Source organism: Neovison vison, chromosome 1, assembly GCF_020171115.1.
Source record: "Neovison vison isolate M4711 chromosome 1, ASM_NN_V1, whole genome shotgun sequence".
Taxonomy (NCBI): domain Eukaryota; kingdom Metazoa; phylum Chordata; class Mammalia; order Carnivora; family Mustelidae; genus Neogale; species Neogale vison.
The window spans coordinates 18,218,013-18,242,076 of record NC_058091.1 but is presented as its reverse complement, the minus strand read 5'-3'; the positions used below and the strand labels follow the sequence as shown (position 1 = coordinate 18,242,076).

Below are 24,064 nucleotides of genomic sequence, written 5' to 3'. Positions count from 1 at the left end.
AAGATTGTTTTGACTATTCTAGATACTTTGGATTTAATTTTAGAATAAATTTATCACTTTTAAACAAAAATTTCTGGAATTTTGTTGGTTTTACATTGAATCTGAATTTTGGGAAAATAAACATATTATCATTATTGAGTCTTAATTTACCAACATGTAATACCTATTTGTGTTTTTATTAATTATTATTTATAATATTTCAACTTTTTAATTTAGAGATTTTTGCATATCTTTTATTAGATTTGCTTCTAGATATTTGGTATTTTCTAATCCTATTGTTTTTCCTTAGTTCTATTTTTTTGCCTAATGTATATAAGATAATTAATAATTAATACACAACCTAAATATTAAAAAAATCTCCATCTGATAATTGTACCTGGGATCATCTCATTTTTTGCTTCAGTTTTTTCTCTCTTTACTGTGAACCACCTTTTTATATTTATTTCTGTGTCTTGTACTTTTTCATTAATTGCTAGACATTATGTGTAAAATAAGGGAGAGACTTAAAAAATATTTATACCTAGAAAAGCTGTGCTCCTTCTTTGATCAGGCTGTTAGTATGAAAAGATGAATTAATCTAAAAAGAATTTAATTTGAGTTTGGGTTTGGTGCAGCTTTAGTTTTAGTTTTGAAGGGGTCTCAAGTTTTTGTCAGGGCTTTTCCTTTATCAGTAATTGAGATCTTAGCATGCTAAGACTCTAGCAGTCTCTATGCTTTACAGCTTAGTGCCAACTTTCTGAATGATCGAGGATCTCTCTCTTTCTCTGCTTTAAGTTCTGACAGTCGGCTTTTAGTGACTAGGTTTTAAACTGTTTGCCAATCCCACCTTCAGATTTCTAAATAATGACTATCTTTCTCCATCCTATGGACATTTCTCCAGCTTTCTGAGAGCTTCTACAGTGGATTCCATAACAGCCTGGAGTGCTTCAGAAGAGTTTCTCTCTGCATCCTGCCCTTTCACTAGTGTTTGATAAGCCTGAGCCTTACTAGTGGGGAAGACCTATTTCTCAGGGAATGAGGCACTCTGTCAACTCTCCCAGACTTTGTTGCATTCTAATTACTCATATGCTCACTGGAGACTCAGGAAGAAGAGTTAATGGGTGAGTATAGATTTCGGGTGGCTCAGATCCTTAGGATTTCAATCAATCAGTACAGTCTACATGTTGCCATTAAAAGTTCATTAAAATTTAGCTGGTTTCTCCTTACCACAGCTCAGGTGGCTTTGATGAAAGCAATTGCAGGTGTCTTTACTCCTAGAAGAGTTCATTACTTTCTCAAATTTAATTCATTGATGTTCTTTGTGAGCTCAGCTTTCTGGTGGGTTTAAAAAGATAAAAGTATAATATTGAAGCTTATCTAGCTCGTGCTCATTATTAGTATAGGAGCAACAGTCTTTCTAATTGAAAGCAGGAGTCCAAAATCAACACGATGCCTATAAGTCACTGGCATTGCCAATAGTAAATGCGGAAAAACATTGAGTTCCTTAGTGGTATGGAGTTAAACAGCTGAACACAACTTCTTTGATCCTATACTGTTCTTCTGATTTTGATTTATCTGTCAATGATTAATGGTGATAATAAGATCATTTGAATGTGAAAAGAGTAATTCTTTAGGATCCTATCATGAACTCTCAATTTTAGTCGGGGGGGGGGGGAAACAAGATTGAGTAAGAGAAATGCTAAGATGCTTTTTCCTAACATGGCTGTGTCTTGGGTAGCCCCACTGAGCAGCGTATTCAGAGATGTGCATGGATCCGTCATTCAGTGTCCCCACCTAAAAGTGAGTTCCCTGAGCGCACATTGTTGGGTGAATAGAAATTTTTCCTTTGAGGAGGAAGTCTTATGTGATTATGAGTATGGCCACCCTTTGAGGTCACTGAACATTCAATCGGCTTATAACTCCACTATACATCCTTCCACTATCTCCTTCTCAAAAGTACACATTTGAGAATATCTCTCTCACCATCTCACTTCTCTGTGCTCTACCACTGGGACACTTTAATACAGTGTAGAGGTTAAAAGTTGGGCTATAGGGGCGCCTGGGTGGCTCAGTGGGTTAAAGCCTCTGCCTTAGGCTCAGGTCATGGTCCCAGGGTCCTGGGATTGGGCCCCACATTGGGCTCTCTGCTCAGCAGGGAGCCTGCTTCCTCCTCTCTCTCTCTGCCGGCCTCTTTGCCTACTTGTGATCTCTGTCAAATAAATAAATAAAATCTTAAAAAAAAACAGTTAATAATTGTTAGCTATTATTATTTTATGTTATGTATTGAGTACTTTCAAATGGTAGATAGTGAACTAAGCAATTCGCAAGTATTATCTCACTTTTACAAATCCACCCAGTTTCCAAAAAGATCGGTATTATCATCCCCACTTTGCTTATGAGGCAGCTCAGGCTCAGAGAGATTAGGCTATGCAATCTGTAAGGGGAAATCAAGAGTCAAACCCCTTCGCAGTCATAGTTATGCTTCATAGTTATACAGTTTAATCATGACTTTGTCAACTCCCATTTCCAGTGGCATTTCCCGTGAAGTATGTTCCAGAATTCACCTGCACAAAATGTTTCAGAGAATAAATTGCTTAGAAATTCAGAAACTCTTGATTCTGGGACCACATATCCACTATTCTCAAGAGTAAACTTAAAATGTTCCCATTCTACCAATACCTCCAAAGGTTATAGTAATAAATAAGAAAATCAATATGAAGTATGTCAACCTATCCTAAACACAACAAGCTGTTATTTATTAATAACTCGTGCCTGAGCTATGCTAAATAATTTCAGTTAATTATTCTATTTTTTTTTCCTTTGGAGCAACTGTTTAAAAAGGTATTTCTGTCCTTAATTACAGTTGAGAAAACTGAAGTTTCATTAGGATTAAATTACTTGTCCAAGGTGGCACAGCTAATATGATAGAGATCCAGGAATTGCTACCTGGTCTTCTTGTCTCCAGGGCACATATTTCTAATGGCTTTTCATAGAGTCACCAACAGCTCTAGTTTGCCTGGGCCTGAAGGAAATATCCCCGGATTTTGGATTTTTATTGCTAAAACTGGGACAGAGGTAGGCAAACCACAAAGGTGGGTTACCATTACAATAGCACTATTGTTTCCTGTGAAGACTGCTCCAAAATAAAGTTCTTCAAGTTGGAAGGATAGGAATATAGGAAATGGTGGTGGTCCTGCATCGTTTCATGATATGATAACATAAAAGAAGTGTTTAAGAACTACACGATCTTCTGGACCCTTATGCTTTCACTGTTCTTGATGTTGCTAAAAGAAACTAGCTAGTCTGAAGGATTCAAAAAGCCCTGTAAATGCTGGGAAACCTAGGGGAAAAAAAAGCTACAGGATGCATTATGTTCTGTTAGTTCTGAATTTTTTATGACATAAAGACTTCCCTTCCCATCTTACAGACATGCTTATTTCATTATCAGGCCAAAGAATCCAGTTATATTAAAGGGAATTTTCTTTCTCAGGAGGAAGAAGCAAGTGAGGAGTCAGCTCTGTCTCAGCAGTAGGTCAATAAGAAAAGCCAGAGTAATCTATGGGGGTAAGTAAATAGACCATAAGAGACAGCTAGGAGAGAAGCTTTCATTTGCTATTGTGAAAAATGTAAAAGAAAACTTACCTGATCAGTAAATTATTGAGGCCATTAGGGAATCGACAATTGTCAATTCTGCTGAAGGGAAGCTATTTAAGCAGGCAGACAGGTGGGAGCCCTTCTAAGGTCTTCGTGCAAAGAGTGTGAGGAAAGAAAACGAATGATAGCTCACACTGCTTGGAAATAGTTCTAAGGAGAGCTCTTCTCAAGGCTGACGGTACAGGAACTGTGAGTTCTTAGAGTTGATTTGCAATCAGGACCTGATCAGTTAATGCATCTGAAGAAATTCCAAGATGATAACATTTTTTTTCCCTCCCCAGATGGTGTTACTTCCTTCCTAAATATTTGGTAAATATTGGTAAAAAAAAAAAAAGTGTATTAAATTTTTTTTTTTGCCAGTTTTTGGAATACTTTGTGTTCCATTCATGCTGATTGTTGGGAAGAGACATTTTTCTGGTGGTTGTTATTTTTGTTTCTTTTTGATTAAAGAAAAAAATCTAAATTTCTGAAGGATTTTGAGAAAGCTGACATAATTTAATAATTGTAAAATATTTATTTGGATGCTAGTTACATGGCAGAAGCATGTTAATTCCTCTTTAAAATCATCTCATTTAATCCTCACAATAACCTTAGTTTTCCCACATTTTATTGATGGGGAAGAGGTCATACACAACTTATATAACTTGTTCATGATTTCACACCCAGTAGATGGCACAGGAAGGATTTAAATATTGGTGTGCCTGTTTCAAAAAGTAGTGTTCTCTATTACTGTAGAATATTTCCAGGATAGTATCACAAAGTTAATGCCTTTGCAGTTGGAGAATTTTAGATTATGAGAGCATCTGGTATATCCGTGAAAATTCAATCAGAGAAATAGAACTGCCTTGTTGTAAGTATCTGAACTTATCCATTTGGGGGAACTAGTTAATCAGTATCTGTAAAACTGTTGGCTTCGTATCTGATGTTGTTGTTTAAAATCTACAGGACCCCTAATTGGGAAGGGAAAATGGATGTAAAACAGGAGAGACAAAAAAAAACCAGGTTGGAACCCATGAACACAAGACAGAACTTATAAATGTGAACTGAAACCCGTGTTGCTTTTCACTGCCTCCAGCTTTGACCTTGGTTATCTGTCATGTCCTCAGAAGCTGGCATCCTTCAGCTTAGACTGGCCAACCCTCCTAGTTTTTCCAGAATAAATGGGTCTCCAAAAAAGAGGATAGAAGTGAAAGTGATCAGCAATTACCAGCACTTTTAGTGACCCACTTGGGTAATTTGTGCTTCCCTTTCCCACAGCTCTGGATCTGTAGGATTTTGGAGGGAAAAATCCTTCTAATTTGGGAGACCATGAGACTCCCATTAGATTTTGAGCTCTGTCTATTGTCTGCTTCTTTAGATTTTTTGAACCAAGAGATAAACAGACAGGGAGTTATCCTGCCAGGGATAATTGACTCTGATCATGAGACCATGGTAGGGATGCTATTACTTAATTTTAACAGGGAAGAGTATACTTGGCACTCGGGAGCTTTTCTACTTCTTTGTCCAATACTGAAAATCAATGGACAAGTGCAGACACCATAATATGGGGAAGGCAAGATAATCAGGGATAAGTGTCTACATCATTTTGCTTGAAAGTGTCATGGTATCTAGGTGAGTGAAAGTGCTAGCTGAGGGACAGTGTAATCTGGAATGAGAGTAAAGGAAAGAGATGATGATTAATTATTGCAACCTTGAGACTGGCTACAGCAATGATTCTTCTTATTAATGATATGCTTGTAAGTTTCCCCATGAAAAGAGATCAGTCAGAACCCTCAGGCAGCTGTGTTCCAGATGAGGTACATTTAACTATGGAGCAAGTAGATGCAAACAGCTCATGTGGGTGTTTTAGTGTGCCATCCAGATACCCTTTTTAGAAGCAAACACATATTCCCCAACCACTAACTCCCAGGAATTTTGATGAGGTCTCAGAAGTCCTCTAGAAGAATTGCTTTTGGCCAAAGGCAGCTGCTTTGTTCACTCCTCTTCTCTGAAGGCAACCCACATCTAATGACTGGTCAATATGGAGGTACAAAGACCCAGACTCCTTTTTCAATTGAGGTCACTCTGAAAGTCCATCCCCGATCTGGAGCTAGTGTTGGCTAAACGCATGTCACAAATGCTTCACCGTTTAACTTCTCCCTCATTTAAACTTCTTCTGTTATCCCTCACAAATTTTCATGAGAGCATCTCAACAAACCCCATGAATACAAACCTCAGAGACTCAAAGAGAGTTGTTTTCTGAGTCATCCAACTTAAGACAGTATAAGATAGAAAACAGGGTAAGTAGTAGAAAGAAGACAATAGTAATATACCTTAGGTCCTCGAGTTCACCTGCTTGACACCCCCCCCACAATGACTTAGAAAGTTTAGCAGGCACACATTTCATTGAGTTAAATACACAACTTTGAAAAGGTCAGTGGACTTCATATTGAATTCAGGATTTATTTTATTTATTTATTTTACATTTTTATTTTTTAAATTCAAATTAAATAACATATAGTGTATTTTAGTTTCAGAGGTAGAGTTGAGTGACTCATCAGTCTTTTTTTTTTTTTCTTAAAGATTTTATTTACTTATTTGACAGAGAGAGATCACAAGCAGGCAGAGAGGCAGGCAGAGAGAGAGGAGGAAGCAGGCTCCCCGCTGAGCAGAGAGCCCGATGCGGGACTCGATCCCAGGACTCTGAGATCATGACCTGAGCTGAAGGCAGCGGCTTAACCCACTGAGCCACCCAGGCGCCCTCTTTTATTTTTTTTTTTAAGATTTTTTATTTATTTATTTGACAGAGAGCAAGAGATCACAAGGAGGCAGAGAGGCAGGCTGAGAGAGGGGTGAAGCAGGCTTCCTGCTGAGCAGAGAGCCCGATGTGGGGCTCCATCTCAGGACCCTGAGATCATGACCTGAGCTGAAGGCAGAGGCTTAATCCCCTGAGCCACCCAGGCGCCCCCTCATCAGTCTTATATAATACCCAGTGCTCATTACATCCCCTGCTATCCTTAGTATTCATTACCCAATTACCCCATGCCCCACCCCGAATTGAAGATTAAAAAAAAAAAAAAAGAACTTCAATCGAATGAAACCATGATTAACACAAAAATTTTGCCTTGAGATTTAAAAAAATATATTTTATTTATTTATTTGACAGACAGAGATCACAAGGAGGCAGAAAGGCAGGCAGAGAGAGGAGGAAGCAGGCTCCCTGCTGAGCAGAGAGCCAGATGTGGGATTCGATCCCAGGACCCTGAGATCATGACCTGAGCTGAAGGCAGAGGCTTTAACCCACTGAGCCATGCATGCACCCTTGAGTTGAGATTCTTAAAGTTACTTACTAAGTATAGGATTGAGCAGAGGTTGGCAAACTGTGGTTCGTGAGCCAAATCTGTCAGTTGCTTGTTCTTATAAACAAAGCTTTATCAGAACACAGGCACACTATTGTCTTCCATCTTGTACATGGTTGCTCTATGATACCATGTCAGTGGGTAGTGGTCATTGAGTCTGTACGACCTTCAAAACCTAAAATATGTGCTCTCTGGCTTTTACACCAAAAGTGTGCCAGACTGTGGAATAGAGGAAACCTGATTTGCAAGCAACTGATATAAAAAAGATCAGGGGGTGGTGGTTGACTCTGTGAGGAAGAACTAATCTCTGAGGACCTACCAAGTAAATTTGTATCAGGGAAATGTCATAGCACCCCAATAAGTATGTGCAATGACCCTATCCGTTGCTCTCTGCCCTGGTCAGATCACATCTGGTGCCTTGGGTCACATTGCGTGGAGATGGTAACAAAGCTAAGTGGGTAAAGTGGCAACCGGCCACGTGGCAAATGGTTGAGGAAATGGATATCCTCACCCCAGAGAAGGGAGGGTAAAAGGAGATGAAGTGGACTGGGTGTGGCCGTTAAATGTTTGGAAGACAGGAATGGGTGAGCTTTTTTACTTTGTTGCTTCAGAGTCATGTTGGGGATGGTTTGTGGGATGGAAGACAGGGGCTCACTTCAAAATCATTTTCTAATGATTAGAACTGAACAACCAAAAAGAGGTGAAATGTTGTGTGTGTAGAGGCAAGTACCAGAGGGTTTAAAATTTGTAGTTCTGAAGTCAGAGTTCTACCACAATGTAAGGTATGTAAGTTAGAGCAAGAGCCTGGCTCTCAGGCTCTGCATTTTCATCTGTAAAATGTTCATGCTTCGGGCTGTGGTGAGAACAAAATCACACATGGCAAGGAGCACAAAAACAGGTATAATCAGTCCTGTGTCACCCCAGTTTCAAACCTGGCAGAGCTCTGCCAACCACCAGCACTCGGTGAATTACACTCCTTGCCTTGTATGCAGAGGACCCGAACTTATTTGAGCTACGTGCATCTTTTGAAATTATTGTTTTCATAAGCATGGTTGTTTTCTCTTTGTAAAAAGAAACAGCAACAGCATGTTAGGGATTCATTTGTCATATAACATTAACCAGAAATGTACCAGAAATTATAACTGAGATCTGGGATGAGTTGAGGTGAGCAGAACATTTGCTTCAGGTGCACAATTTAAGGGGGTGCCAAAAATGAGCAACTGAAGTGAATATTTTAATAAAACATTTTTAAAATACAAAAATCAGTGATGAACAAAATATTGAAACATTTAAAAAATTTTTTTATTTATTTGATAGAGATCATGAGTAGGCAGAGAGGCTGGCAGAGAAAGGGGAAAGCAGGCTCCCCGCTGAGCAGAAAGCCCGATGTGGGGCTCGATCCCAGGACCCTGAGATCATGACCCAAGCTGAAGGCAGGTGCTTTAACCCACTGAGCCACCCAGGCGCCCCCAAATATTGAAATTTTAAATAAAGATTAGATCACCTGTCATTTGTGAAATATACTCTGTAATTTGAGAGTCATCACATACCACCCATATACCTATAAATTCCTACCTCCTCATTGAGGATAGGAAACATTTTCAAGAATATTTCAGTCTAAATTCCTATTTTAGAAAACAGTGGGCTACATGAAGTCTTCCTACTTTTGAACTGCATGATTGTTTTTTTGAACTGCATGATTTTAGCAAGCCTGTGTCAGACCTTTCTTTATATTCTAAATTTTAAATTATTTTTAAAATGTTATTTATTTCCAAAGAAAGACAAAGTTTTATTTTTATCTTTCATCCTGTTTTTTTTTTTTCCTTCTCCCCCTTGGGAATCATTTTCTTCTATTTTCTCCAAGTTTTATTGAGATATAACTGACCTATAATAGGTGTAAGCTTAAGGTATACACGGTATTGATTTGCTACTTCTATATTGCAGTATGATTACCACTGTAAGGTTAGGTGACATCTCCATCACATCACACACTCAGCCTTTCTTTTTTTTATGGTGAGAACATTAAAGATCTATTCTCTAAGCAGTTTTCAAGTATATAACTCAGTACCGTTAACTATAATCACAATGCTATCTATGCTTTAGATCCCCAGAACTTACTTCTCTTCTAACTTCAAGTTTGTACCCTTTGATCAATCTCTCTAATTCCAGTAAGTGCCATTCAGTTCTCTATTTCTACAAGTTTGGCTTTTTCGGATTCTGAGTATGAGTGATATGATATGATATCATATCATACATTTGTCTTTCTCTGATTTATTTCACTTAGCATGATGCCCTCAAAGTCCATCCACGTTATCACAAATGGCATGATGTCCTTCTTTCTCACAGTTCAGTAATATTCTATTGTCTATGTGTGTCTTGTATAATGTGTGTGTGTATATATCTGTATATATACACAATGTATATTTATATGAATATATTCACACAATGTATATTTAATATGCAAATATTAAAAATGTGTTAAAATGAAAATTCTATAGTTCTGTTATTTTAATATATAGTCACTTCTCCTTGGAGAAAAGACATTTGGTTTTTATTATACAGAATATTAAAGGCAATAATACATATTTTTATTAGAAGTTTCTCATCCAGAAAGTTCAAATGCAATAGAAAAAACATAATACGTACTTTATGGATGCAGATTGTTTTATTTTCTAGCACCTACCTTATTAATAAATTAAAACTGGTTCTTATAGAAATCAAATAAATTAAAATGATTCAAGTAATTCAATAGATAAAGTTCTGCTTTAGGTGAAACTTCCAGGCTTCACAAAATCCTGAAAATGTGATTTCAGTGTCCATTACCTCAAAATAAAGAAAACCAATTAAAATAATGTTGCGCACACAAAATAAATTTTGTGTGTTTTAATTTTCCCTAATACTAATAACATTGTGGATTATTAAAACTAAAGACTTTCAGAAATCCAATTTATTTTCATTCTTTGGAGTCATCATTTCCTTTTTGTATTCTTCTCAGGTTGGATATGGGAGGAAGGCAGATTTTTCTTTTCTTTTATGTATTTGTTTTCTGGTTTCCATGCACTGTAATTGTTTTATAACACAAAGCTGGAAGAAAATTTTGAATAGTAATGTTCAATAGTTTTCCATAGTGATTATAAAAAAATTAAAGGAACTTTTTTCAAACTCTTAAAAATATTCACTGGTTCTTTTTTTTAATTTCCCTAAAAAAGCAAATAATAAATGGGAATATTTATAATAGCCATCTGGGGTTTGAAATCTAATAAAATGTTTGTACCAAAACTAAAATACTGTAAACCTCATTTTTGTGACTGTCAAAGAAAAATGGCAACTTTAAAATATTTTGGTAATGACTTTTAAAGAGAAAACATGCATGTATTTTATTTGAAGCCCATAGAAAGGGAATTTATCTTTATAATTATTTTATTAATAAGAAATTCATATCATATAGAACAGGAATTTCATTAGCATAAAAAATAATTAAACAGGGGTGCCTGGGTGCATCAGTTGGTTAAGCATCTGCCTTCTGCTCAGGTTGTGATCTGGGGATCCTCAGATCAAGGGGTGGAAACAGTCAAGCCCTTCTTCGGACTCCCTGCTCAGCGGGGAGTCTGCTTCTCCTTCTCCCTGCTGCCCCTCCCCTATCTGCGCTCAGGTGCCCTCCCTCTCTTTCTCAAATAAACTCTTAATTGCATGGAGCACTGGGTGTGGTGCATAAACAATGAATTCTGTTACAATGAAAAGAAATTAAATTTTAAAAAGTAATTAAACAAATTGGGGAATATGAGAAGTATACAGAATAAATAATACATAACAAATTACTGATAGTTAACCCCCTCTATAAAAACAGCTAACATTTTGGTGTATTTTCTTTAGGATATATTACTGTTTTTCTTAATACTCTGTATATAGTTACTTATCCTGATGTTTTACTAAGACTTAGCATAATATACCACCTTATACACTTATACACCTTTAAATATCATTAAAAATTCTTTTAAAGTTTTTATTAAATGTGTGTTATGTGTAACATGAATAAAACCATTTCCCCCATTTCCTATACTATATGGCACTTCTGTCTTATTTTCAATTTTTATTACTAAGATAAACACTGAAATGAACATAATCGAATTGAACTCAAAGTTTCAGTACATTCATTACTAGTTTATTCAAATACCTTCCTAGAAGTGGCATTGTCCAGTAAAAAAAGGTTAGGATATTTTCTAGATTTGGTACATATTGTTAAACTGTTTTCTAGGAAGGATGAACCAATTTCCATTCCAAGCAACAGTGGAAAAGAATGCTCAATTTAATACAACCTTGAGACCATTAAGCTTGGTCCTTTGTTTGCTTATTCACTGCAAATTCTGTAAGTGAAAAATGGTAGCTTCTTGTTTTAAATTACATTAATCTGATTACTACTTAGTTTGAATTTAAGACAAATGTATTAGCCATTTCATATTTCTTCTTCTGTGAATTTTCTATTTATGTGCCTTTCCATTTTTTTTTGCATATTGTGTTGTTTCTCTTTACACATAAAGAATGTTAACTATTTTTCTGTTGTATTAATTGCAAATATTTTTCTCATTCTTTTTGTTAGCTTTAAAATTTTTTTTTGTTTATTGAGGCTTTTATATATTCATGTGCTTTTATCTATTAGTATTTTCCTTGAGAAGTTTATTTATTTTTAGTACTTAGGAAATGTTTCCTAATTCAACAATCAGATAAATATTCTCCTTAAGTATTCTCTTCTAAGTTTTTTCTATTTTTTTTCTTTTCCTTATTTTTTTCTATCTCTTTTTCTGAACTGACTTTAACCTTCTGGAATTTATTTTAGTGTGCGGAGTGAGCAAAGAACTTTTAGTTGAAAGAACCGAAACATTCTTTATATTATGAGACTCAGAATAGAGCATTTCTATTATCTTTTTAAAAGTCCAGATAGTAGCAAAAGCTTTATTAAGAAGTAAAAATCCAACCACACTTCTCATTCCTATCTCCAGTTTCCAGGCTCAGAGGTAACATTATTAACAGGCATTTATTCACTTACACTTTTATGTATTCATTTTCATTTACTCATCCATTTGGCAAATATTTTTGAGCTCCTACTGTGTATCAAGCCCCATTGTGGGTACTGAAGGTGTCATGGTGAATGGCCTTCCCCAGACCTGTGCTGCAGATGAGGGGAATCGGAAGAAGAACAGTGACACATGAAGAATCAAGGTAATTTTTAGAGAGTAATCAGTGATACGAAGAGAGGGAAAACACTCTCATTGGATAAAAAGAAAGTAGGAGGAGGTAGTGAGGGAAGGGATTTTATGTTTCACCTATCACTTTTTATTTCTCATTTTAGACGTGATTAGAAAGTTCTCTCTGAAGAGATGGCATTTAAATTAAGACCTAAATGAAGAAGCATCAGCTATGGAAAGGCTGGATAAATAAGCTTCAGGCAGAGAAAAGAAGCAGTGCAAATGTCCTGGGGTAGAACCAGATTGATTGGCATATTTGCAGAACAGAAAAAGAACACTCTGTAATAGCAGTGCCATTAAAAACAAACAAACAAACAAACAAACAAACAAAATCAGATGTAACTACCCAGAAGATTGCCCCATAGTCTACTTCTCTAATTCTTTCCTAGCTTTCTGGTTGGTCTCTTGTTTATTTTGGGACAAGTAGAACAATGTTTCCACTTCTGCAGTGAACACTTATGGAGTTCATGTAGCATATGTTTGCTAGGAGGGGATTTGAGGACAAACAGACCTGTGTCCAAACTTCTATTCTGCCGTTTAATAAATATGTGAGCTTGGGCAATTTATGGAACCCCTTTAAGATGAAGTTTTCACAACTCTGATATGAGGGGAAAAATTTCCTCTTCACAAAATTGTGAGGATTAAACACAATTTGTGTGTATGTAAAAGCTTGGCTTGACAATAGGAAGTCCAAAACATTATTATTTGGTAAAAAAAAATTGTTTTATTAATGTCTTACATTTATTTTTTTCAAATATGCTTTCAAATAACTAAGGAATTTTTTAAAAATGATTTTTTAAAGAAAGTGTTGGGATGCCTGGGTGGCTTAGTTATGCAACCGACTCTTGATTTTGGCTTAAGTAATAGTCTCAGGGTCATGAGATAGAGCTGTACCACGGGCTTAAGACTCTCTCCTTCTCCTTCTACCCTCCTCCCTGTTTCTGGGGTGTACTCTCTAAATCAATCAATCAATCAATCAATCAGTCATTCATGGAATTAGATTTTTCACACCTATAGATAAGGGAATGTTGACATTTTGTAGTTTCCATCCAGGAACACTCAATTATTTAGATATGCTCCTATCTTTCAAAAAACAATCATAGGTAGGGGCACCTGGGTGGCTCAGTGGGTTAAAGCCTCTGCCTTCGGCTCAGGTCATGATTCCAGGGTGCTGGGATCGAGCCCCGCATCGGGCTCTCTGCTCGGCTGGGAGCCTGCTTCCTCCTCTCTCTCTGCCTGCCTCTGCCTGCTTGTGATCTCTGTCTGTCAAATAAATAAAAACAAATAAAATCTTAAAAAAAAAAACAATCATAGGTAATTTTTCCAACATAAATCCTATATAATTCTCGTGAAGATTTTTATAAGCACATTCATAAGTGAACTCAATCAATAAATAGATAACTTGGTTAGATCTCTTATCAGTGTTATATAATGAGCCTAGTAATACATTGAGCCATTTACCTTTTTAAAAATAGAATTGCCCGTTTCTTGAGAGTGGAATATAACTTGTATGCAGAACAATCTGGACCATGACTTTCTTATGTAGGAATTGTTTTTTTTGTTTTTTTGTTTGTTTTATTTTTAGATTTTTAGATTTATTATAATTGTCTTTAATTTTCTGTTGCTAAAGAAATTTAGGTATCTATTTTTTTTTTATAGAACAAGGGCTACATTTAATCACCAAATTTAGTAAAAGAATTATAGTGTGTTATGATTGCTTTTCTCTCTCTTTTTTTTTTTTTTTTTAAGGCTAATTTTACTTATTTGTGTATTTCCTTCTTTCTGGGGGGAGGGGTTCAATTTGTCTTAGTTTTTTAGGACCGCCATAGTAAAGTACCACAAAGTAGATGGCCTAAATAACAAGAAATTTCTTGACTCAAAGTTCTGGAGGTTAAAAGTCTGAAGTTGAGTTTTTGGCAGGATTGTGAGGGAACGATATGTTCCAGGCTTTTTCTTGACTTATAAATGGTCATCTTTTGTTCAAATAGCATTCTCTCTGTATGTATGTCTGTCTCCAAATGTTACCTTTTTATAAAGACACCAGCTATACTGGATAAGAAACCCACTCTCTTCCTGCTTGACTTCACCTTAACTAAGGGTCATTTGCAATGCCCCTACTTCCAAACAAGGGCACATTCTGGTCACATTCCAATTAAAGCTTCAGCCTACGAGTTTATGGGTAGGCAGGGGGACACAATTCAATATACTGGCATATAAGACAACCATGTCGTTTAAAAATAAAATTTCAAAAAAGTATGTCTTAGCTTTATCCTTTTTTCCTGATTTTCTATGTGATAATTCATTGGTTTTTTTTTTCTTCTCTATTTTGTTTCCAGATTTCTTTTAAATATTCTATTTTCTCTTATTTTACTAATGTTGTTTCTCTATGTACAGCTCTTGCTATCTTCAATGTTTTGATTTGCTTTTATTAAATAATTTGTTATTGTATATTGACTCTCCACCTTGAACAAATCATTATTAAAGGATTATTTTTTCCAATTTCCAAGTGTAGAATTAGGAAAAAATAGATAGAAAAGAGGACCGAATCTAAAGGGGTTTTCAAGAGACTTCTAGTTCTCTTAGTGAGTGATAGTCACTACCTTGAGCATTTACTATAGTCTGTGGTCATCAACCTTGGCAGATGTGGAACATAAATACTTGAACAACATAGGTTTGAACAGTGTGGATCCAATCAGTATGGGGTTTGTACAGTGCAATGCTGTAAAATATATTTGCTCTTCTTCGTGGCTTTCTTGATAACATTTCCTTTTCTCTACTTCATTATAAGAATATAGAATATAATATATATAACATGCAAATTATGTGTTAATAGACTGTTTATGTTATCAGTAAGGCTTGTGATCAACAGTAGGCTATTAGTAGTTAAGTTTTGGGGGAGTCAGAAGTTAAATGTGGATTTTTTATTGCAGGTCGTCAGCGCTCCTAACCCCCACGTTGTTCAAGGATCAACTATTATTCTTAAGAACACTGCAAACTCTGTCCTGTCTCAGGACCTGGATGAGTTGTTTTTCCACTATGGGAAAGATGTATTCCCAGTCTTCCCTTAACTGCTTCATCCTTCATATGACCCCATAAGTATCATCAGCTTGTAAAATGTCCTCAACTTTAACATCTAAATCTGACTGGTCCTCTCCTGTTAATTTCTTCTGCATAATTCCATTTGTTTCTTTCATTGCACTCCTCTTTTCTAATCAATTCCGTTTGTTGCCTTGTTTATCTTTTTCCCACCTCCCCCAGGGATTATAAATGTCATATTCACTGTTACCTTTCTAGTGCTGACCATAGTGTGATACGATATCAGGTGTATTTTAGACACTCAGAAATATTTGTTGAATGAATGAACAAATAAACAATATTGCCACATCTGGCACATCTGGTATATATACTGAAAAATCTGAGCTCTGAACTTTACCAGCCTACAGAGAGTAGGGTATATGAATACCATCAGATTATGCTCAACTGATCTTGAGTCTCACAATGAGATAATTCAAAAACTCCTTTAAAAACTGAGAGACGGTATAATGAATATGATGTCCCTGTGGCGAAGTTAGGACGTATGAATCTCTTCTCCATAAGTAACTAATGTTATCAACTTTTAAACATTTTTCCATTTTTTTGCATGCTGAAGAAAATGTGACTATGCTATACACACATATGCTGGGAGCATATTTGAATTATAATTTGTCAAAATATGTGATTAATTTGAAAGTCAGAAATACCCAACAAGAAATCATTTTGTTGTTTATATTGATTTAGTCTGAAGAAAGGATTTTTAAAAGTTTGATTTATTTCATATATTAAGTTCAAAATATAGGTAATTTTAATTCCAGAGCTGACCATATCTCACGAAATAGTGTTCAATTATCTTGGTATCGTTACTTGAATCTACTTAGATTTTCAAGGGAAGAAAGTGAAGCAGGTACCTAGATTGAAGATCAGAAGTCATTCTAAGTGATGGGTCTACATTTTAAGGATACAATAAATCTTATGCAGTAATGTGTCTTAGACTGGAAGGATTGTAGGACATGAGTTCAGAATAGTCTTTCAAATAAATTACTTGCCAGACTTTGGTTAGAATGAGAAAACTTCATTTTGAGCCTAAGGGAAGTTTTTACAGCTTTTCATATAATTCCTTTCATGAGGACCACTATTCTACAAACAATTTTGCTTTCTCAGTATGACTGTCAAGGGAATTTTTTTGCTGTGTTGTCCATTCTGTATCCATTTAATCAACTGTCTCCTGAAAGCAACTGGCTACATCCAACCCCATTTCTTCTCTTTGGTTTCCTTTAATAATGACCAAGTTGGAGGTGATTTTGTATACTTCACTAGCAGTAACCATTACAGATGGCGAATAAAAAGTCTCCTAAATGCACACTGTTTCTTAATCCAGTTTTGGAAACTGAACCTTTGCCTTTCTTTTTCGGTGAAAACAAGGTACAAAGCTTGGCCTTCACCACAGCCAAGATCAAGCACATACAGTTATGTTTCACTGTTTTTCGCAGGTTACCCATAATGCCTCCTGTATTTTCACCTTTTTATAATGTATTCTGCCGCGTATATGCAAACAGTACTATAACCTTTGAAGTAGGAAATCTGTCTCTAGCTAATATTCCCATCCTGTCAGAGTCATCCAGCTAAGTGATATTGATGGGACTTTAATGATAGAAGTTAATTACAGGGTTGAGTTGTTTCTCACCATCGCGTGCCACTGTGTTGTCACATTGATTTCAGCTTCAGTGCTCCCTGCCACTTGTCTCTCAAGAAAGTTTTGCTTGTAATTGAAGTATGTGCCTGTTTATCTCAGTTTGAACATATGTGTATGTGGAGGAGAGAAGATTCCATTTTGCTGATCACAGCTTGTGATGATTATTTAGGTCTTCAGATCACTTTTATTTTCCAGAGCCTATTTCTGCCTTCTAGGAAGTATTTCTTTGAAAGAGACATTTGAAAACATCAAAAGCAGATATCCTAGAGCTGCCGCTGGCCTTTTTTATAAACAATAAGGATCGTACAAAGATTGTTAACTTTATAAATATTCTACTTAGATTGTATTCGAATGGATCAACATTCAAGTACAAAATATTAGGACAATCTGTGGTCAGAGAAACTTTATTATAATATGATGATCCTTAAAACATAAGATTTTGAAGTATTTATGATCATGAATGAGGCAGAGGTAGAGATTAGGAAGGGTAAGGAAATCAACTGTGTACAGCATGATCTTAGGGAAATAATCAGGCTAATAAACCGTATATAAAAACAACTGACATCTAGGTGATGCCTTTTTATTTTAAAATAAGGGAGAATATGATAGAATCAGTGGAAAATGAGTGTCGGAAACCAGCTTAGAAGACATCTTTTTTTTAAAAGTGGCTTTGACCATAAACCACATTAAGAAACACATTTTACATCATGACTCCTGTATGTGTAAACACACACACAACTAAAATACATTTCAAGAAACAGTCATTATCCTTATTATATGCTATGTACTTTAAAGTATTTTTTTCTGGTTTGTTCTATTTTAACTAATAGTTTGAAAAACATAAACACCCCCAGTCTCCTCATTTTACAAATGAAGAAAATGTTGCAGATAGATTGTGTGATTTTTCCAAGGAGGAGCAGAGTGTTCCATGCAGACCTCTGACTGCGTAGCCCCCAGGATGGCATATTTTTTTTTATTATGGGTCAAGGAAAAGAACTCAGGATTGACTTTTTTCAAAACCCAGGTTCGGTGCTGGTTCTTCCACATTCAGCTTTGTGAGATACCTTAAATTTTACCAGAAGGAGGTAAGAATAAAAATAAACAAAAATATACTGCTGTATGACCTTGAGCAAACTGTTTTAACTGGTTCTTGCTTTATAGGTTTCCACACACCCATCTTACAGTTCCACAACCACTGATGGCTACTCTACCTGGTTGCTCTAAGATTTAAATGATACAGTTTGCACTTTGCTACTCAAATACACTATAACCAATGAAAGGCCCCTGCCCTTGCAAACATCTTCTTGATATAATTCAATTATCCTATCAATAGATTAATGCTCCATCAGTAAATTTGATATGAAGAACTGGTATTACTAGATGGTCAATAATATTTTACATGTGTGAGAAAACCTTCCAAGGTCATTATCTTATTGATCCAACAGTAGCTATGTGAAGTGTGCAGATTAGTTCCCTTGTTGTTGTTCTTTGTTTATTGATCCCCTTAGAAATGTTCCATGATTGCCCACGTTCTCACGTCATATACACATTAAATCTAGGACTGACTGGACCTTCTAGGTTCTAAACTAGTGCTCTTTCCAGAATATAAAGTATGCATGTAGGTTCATAGAGTCAGAAGCACCTGGAGCTAGGTTCTATGTTGAAATGAATCTCCCATGGCTGGTTTTATAGTAGAGCTGATGCTGCCTTCTTACAAAGCTTATGGTACCTTCTCATGAACTAAGAATATTCACCATCTGTGATACAAACTGAAAAACAAGCAGTTTTTCCTCTTCAAGTATCTAGTGTCAAGTTGCTCTTTGAATGGAAGGCATATATTACAGATTAGAATGCATTTTTAATAAAAGTCATGTGTTGAATAGAAGACAACATTAATTCTGCATTGATTTTCAGAGGCAACCTGTCTTATGATTTGGTTTGTGTTGGTGACTTGAATGAATTGTCCTGAATGAGCATCCAGGATGGGTAGTTGAAATCGAACTCACAACGTCCAGGAGATCTGTAGCTGGACTGACACATGACTCGCTCCCACTCCCCATCCCTCCTGCTGTCAGCACTGGCATTGCTGCTGTCATGGTGACTGTTGTGGAAAGCTCTATAGCTTTAGAAGAGCAGAAATAAAAGGAGGAGATAAGCTGGGATGACTGAAGAAACCTGAGTCTCAGAATGTGCTCTATGGCAGGGAGCCCTTGCCCATATGTGGAGATCTGGCTGTGGTAGCCAACTCTCTCGTTTTGCCTGAGATTGAGAGGGACGTGGGGCGGTCAGCGCTGAATTGGAAGAAAAGTTGGTCATTCCATGTCCTGCTCCCAAGATGAAGCTCTAAAATTGTCTAGAGTAATTTAGCTTTGTCACACTCCTGATATTTTAAAAATTCAGGTTCATTTAATTTCACCAAAAAAATTGATAAACACGCAAAAAGAAGCCGGGGAGTCTAAAGGGTTAAAATGAATTTGTTTAAATCTGTGTCTCTCTCCTTAAAAGTTATCTACTCTAGGCTCAAAGGGAATAAAGTTTTGGGTAGGATGTGGGAAGAAGGAGGAACAAAACTGTAACTGGGTTCATGGGATACTTTAAGATTTAAAAGAAGGCAGACTTTCTTCATTCATCTGAGGTTCTGCGGGGGAATGGGTGGGTAAGAGTATAGGTGCCTGGGGAGAGAGTCAACAGGGCCTTAGAAGAGAGGTAGAAGGGATGATATGAAGAAATGTAGGTAGCCTATTTGGGAAAATCCACTTGGGTCAGTCACCAACCCAGAATCAGAAAAAAACATACTACTGAGATGACACACATGCCCCACTCTATTGTATTTCCAGCCCAGTTTTGTACTTCTCTTGTTTTCCCATGAATCCCAACTCTTTGAACTGGAATCAAAGCTAGCGGTGCAAGTGCCAGTCACTTGTTTAAGCCTCTGGGGATTTATCAGTGACTGAAACAGATACAAAGTCCTTCTCTCACAGTGTTTATAATCTAGGGTGAAGGGGAGGGAGACAATCTATAGAGCAAATTGGTGAAGTTTCCAGCACCCTAGATTGTAATAAATGCTTTAGAGAAAGAAAAGGCAAGGAAAAGGTATAGGAAATAAGAGTGTTGCATGTTCATGAAGATCTCACTAACGAGGTGAAATTGAGACACATGCATACCTAAAAATGCTTTAGAAGTCGGGACATATTAGCTGGATATTATTTCAGAGATTTAATTTTTGTAGAGCCAGTAGGTAAGTGCAAAGGAAAGCTTTGCTTCTAAATCACTAAATAATAAAAGGAGGACACTAAGCACAGTTGCAAAAAGTTAAGGAAGCTGACAGAAGGATCAAGCTTCCCTATGCTCGTAAGACTGTATTACTGCCATTTTATTTCATTTTCATTTGTTTGTTTGGAATTGACCAGAGAAATACTAGAATGTGCTCCTTGCCTGTACCCTCAGGCACTAGATTTTAGAAAGAAACCTCTGTGAGTAAGCCAGAGCCAGCACATAAACTAGAATTTCTCTTGACACAATTCATCTCATACTCTTGTTTCAGCAGAAACTAGACATCCTTCAAACCAACTTATAGAAACTCACAGCCTGAGGCATTGAATTGCATTGGACATAAAAGCCCTCATTCAAAAATAACTTATTTAAACATTCTGTTACAGTTGCATGGAATTTATCTATCAAAGAGGTGAGTAGGTCCTACATCAGTAACTCCTGATTTTCCTACACACCCCATAAACCGCCAACGAAAGCAATATTTTAAAGATTTTTTTTTTAATTTTATTTATTTATTTGAGAGAGAGAGAGACAGTGAGAGAGAGCATGAGCGAGGAGAAGGTCAGAGAGCGAAGCAGACTCCCCATGGAGCTGGGAGCCCGATGTGGGACTCGATCCCGGGACTCCAGGATCACGCCCTGAGCCGAAGGCAGTCGTCCAACCAACTGAGCCACCCAGGCGTCCCGAAAGCAATATTTTAAATGTGAAAGCCAGCATCCTTTGTTTTTCAGAAATGTGATACGATAATGACCTTTTCTTTTCAAATTATGGAAGTTGTTCTTTTTGAGTAGAAGAGCCTTCTGAATACTTCCTGGCACTTAAGGGTAGATTTTCATTCTACTAAATTTAATCGATATTGATATTTACCACAGTTACAGCACGTCAGTTACCTGAAGTGAAAGCACCACTTTAAGAACACGTGGAACAGTTGCCTTTCCTTAATTATTCCGGCTACTGATTCTCCTGAGTGGATGGCAAAGGTAAGGAAGCAGATACGGAATGATGTCACACGTATTCATGTGATGTCAACTACAAGAAAATATTAAATTAGCTTGTTATATTTGATATCATCATAATTAATTAGTGCAATCACAAAATAAAGCACACTGGCTGTAGAATCTTTAATATCTGGAAACCAACAGTGGCTTCTCATGGAACAGGTAATTGTGCCTCCTTCTGAGGCACAATTATATATATAGAAGATATATATAGATATATATATATATATATATATAATTTATAGAATTATAAATATAGAAGATTCTGTCTATTTGGAGTCCCTCTACCAAAGTCTGGCATGCATTTGAAAACTAAAGAATACTTTGCGACAGAAGTATGTTGGTTGATCTTTCCCCTGACTTTGTTGGGCATCTGTATTGTCGTTCAGGGCTGGTTGAGCTGTGGCACCTGGAAGGACTGGCCTGGGGTTGCCTGAACTTAGGTTCTCATTGCTGAATCAAAGCACTTACTAAAATTATTATATTGGCATGACCATTAATTCTTTTTACAAAGTGTTGACCTGGTGGGTTGCCCTGCCCAGCTATCAGTCTCGACTCTTAGTCAATAAGATACAAAAAGAAAAGGTTTAAGCTTGAGGAAGCTAAATGACTGAAATCAATTTAATTTATGATAAATATATCTTACAGTGACCATTTTTGATTCCTTACTGATTTTTTTCTTTACAAAATGAGGGGGTCACTCTTGTTAAAAATCCATGAATACTTATTATTTTCATCTACTGGTAGTTCCTTATCATGATTACTTCAAATGATGCCACGTACTCATACAGTCAAAAGTATATTAAACGTTATAGGTCTACTTTTTAACGTGTTTATGTACTTGTTTTATTCTGGAGTAATACTTAGGTAATCTATGACCTATTCTTAGGCCTTTAATTTCCCAGAATAATTAAGAAAACTAAGAAGAAAAACAACAAAAGAGACAGAAAGAACATTTTTGACTGCAAAGGGAAAACTCCTCATCAGAAAGAAATAAACATATATACCAAGACAAAATTTCAAATATAATACTTCCTCACTGAGAGTGTTTGATTTGAGATGAAAAGAGAAGAAACAGTCCCATGTCCATTATCTGTTCATCTTTCAAATTACTGATTGCATAGCAAATGCCTAAAAGATGAATACGATTCAGTCACAAACAAGTGTGGGACTCTCATATAAACATATACATGTGCATGTGTATGTGTTTGCTTATATACACACATATATAAACATGCATATATACATTAGATGTATATGTAAGTATGCAATTATACTGTACACTATATAAAAATATATTAGGCATTATAATAAAAATATATATTATACTATAATATATATATAAAAGTAATACAAATCTAGATTATTATATTGCAGTTCAAATTTGTAATGCAAATACAAAATACAAATACAAACAATTAGAATGGGGTATACACTTTAGTAGGTATATCTATATACTAAGATATTTAAATCAGCTTGTTTTATTTGATACTGAAATGGTATATAACCACCAGCTGTCAATCAAATATGTCAATCAAAGCCAAATTTACACGTACACAAAACAGACTTAAAAGGTTGCAGCTAGAGCTTCTCACCACCATTGCCAATCTTGCTCTGGTAATGGCCCACTTTCACTCTTGGAAGTGTACTACACTTACCTATTCAATAAACTATCTCCCCATTCTGGTCTCAGGTCTCCAATTCTTTGGTGCATCTGGAACAAGAACCAAATGATAGAACCAAATGATAGAATCCCATGATACACATTCTTCCACAAAGGCTTGTTTATTCCACATTAAAAGACTTCTTATTTCTACCTTTTGGCCAGACCACCACCCTGCATTATTAGTTCACCAAAATGACCAACACAAGGTGAAAGAGGAGAGGCACCCATTGTATGTTTTTCAGGCCTTTCAGAAAGCATGAAGTGGTTCCTTTGGCCACATGCATGTGAATCTACAAGAAAGGTGATATTGTAGACTTCAAGGGCATGGTCACTCTTTCTAAAGGGATGCCCTGCAAATGTTACCATGGCAACACTGGAAGTCTAGGATGTTACCTAGCATGCTGTTCACATTGTTATAAACAAATAAGTTAAAGGCAAGATTCTTACCAAGGGAATTAATGTATATACTTAATTGTATATGTAATTACGTAATGTAATATACTGAGCATATTAAGCACTCAAACAGTGGAGCTAGTTTCCTGAAGCATGTGAAAGAAAATGATCAGAAAAAGAAGGAAGCCAAAGAAAAAGTTCTTGGGTTCAACTGAAATGCCAGCCTGTTCCACCTAGAGAAGCACACTTTGTGAGAACCAATGGGCAGGAGCCTGAGCTGTCATGACCCATTCCCTATAAATTCATGGAATGATAAGTGTCAAAAAAATAAGACCTCAAGACTGTAAAAAAACAAAACAAACAAAAAAACTGCAACAAAAACCAGACTTGTTATTTCCCACATTTCTGTGGGATAGTCAAGAATTTATCTTATCTATTCGACATGGAAAAATGTGTATATAAAGAATTTGCCTAGAGTTCAAGATAAATTATAGAAGAAATGAATTTTTCTATTTTATTTTTTCAGTGTTCCAAGATTCATTGTTTATGCACCATGCTCCATGCAATACGTGCCCTCCTTAATACCCACCACCAGGCTCGCCCATCCCCCCATCCCTTTCCTCTCCCAAAACTTCAGTTTGTTTCTCAGAGTCCGCAGTCTCTCATGCTTCTTCTCCTCCTCCAATTTCCCCCAATTCACTTTTCCCTTCCTTTTCCTAATGTCCTCCATGTTATTCCTTATGCTCCACAAGTAAGTGAGTAAAACCATATGATAATTAACTTTCTCTGCT

The 24,064-nt window shown here is 36.3% G+C and overlaps 1 pseudogene; it reads left to right on the top strand.

The window, feature by feature from the left end:
- Nucleotides 1-23,072: 23,072 nt before the first annotated feature.
- Nucleotides 23,073-23,646, top strand: LOC122898338 (annotated as a pseudogene).
- Nucleotides 23,647-24,064: the final 418 nt, after the last annotated feature.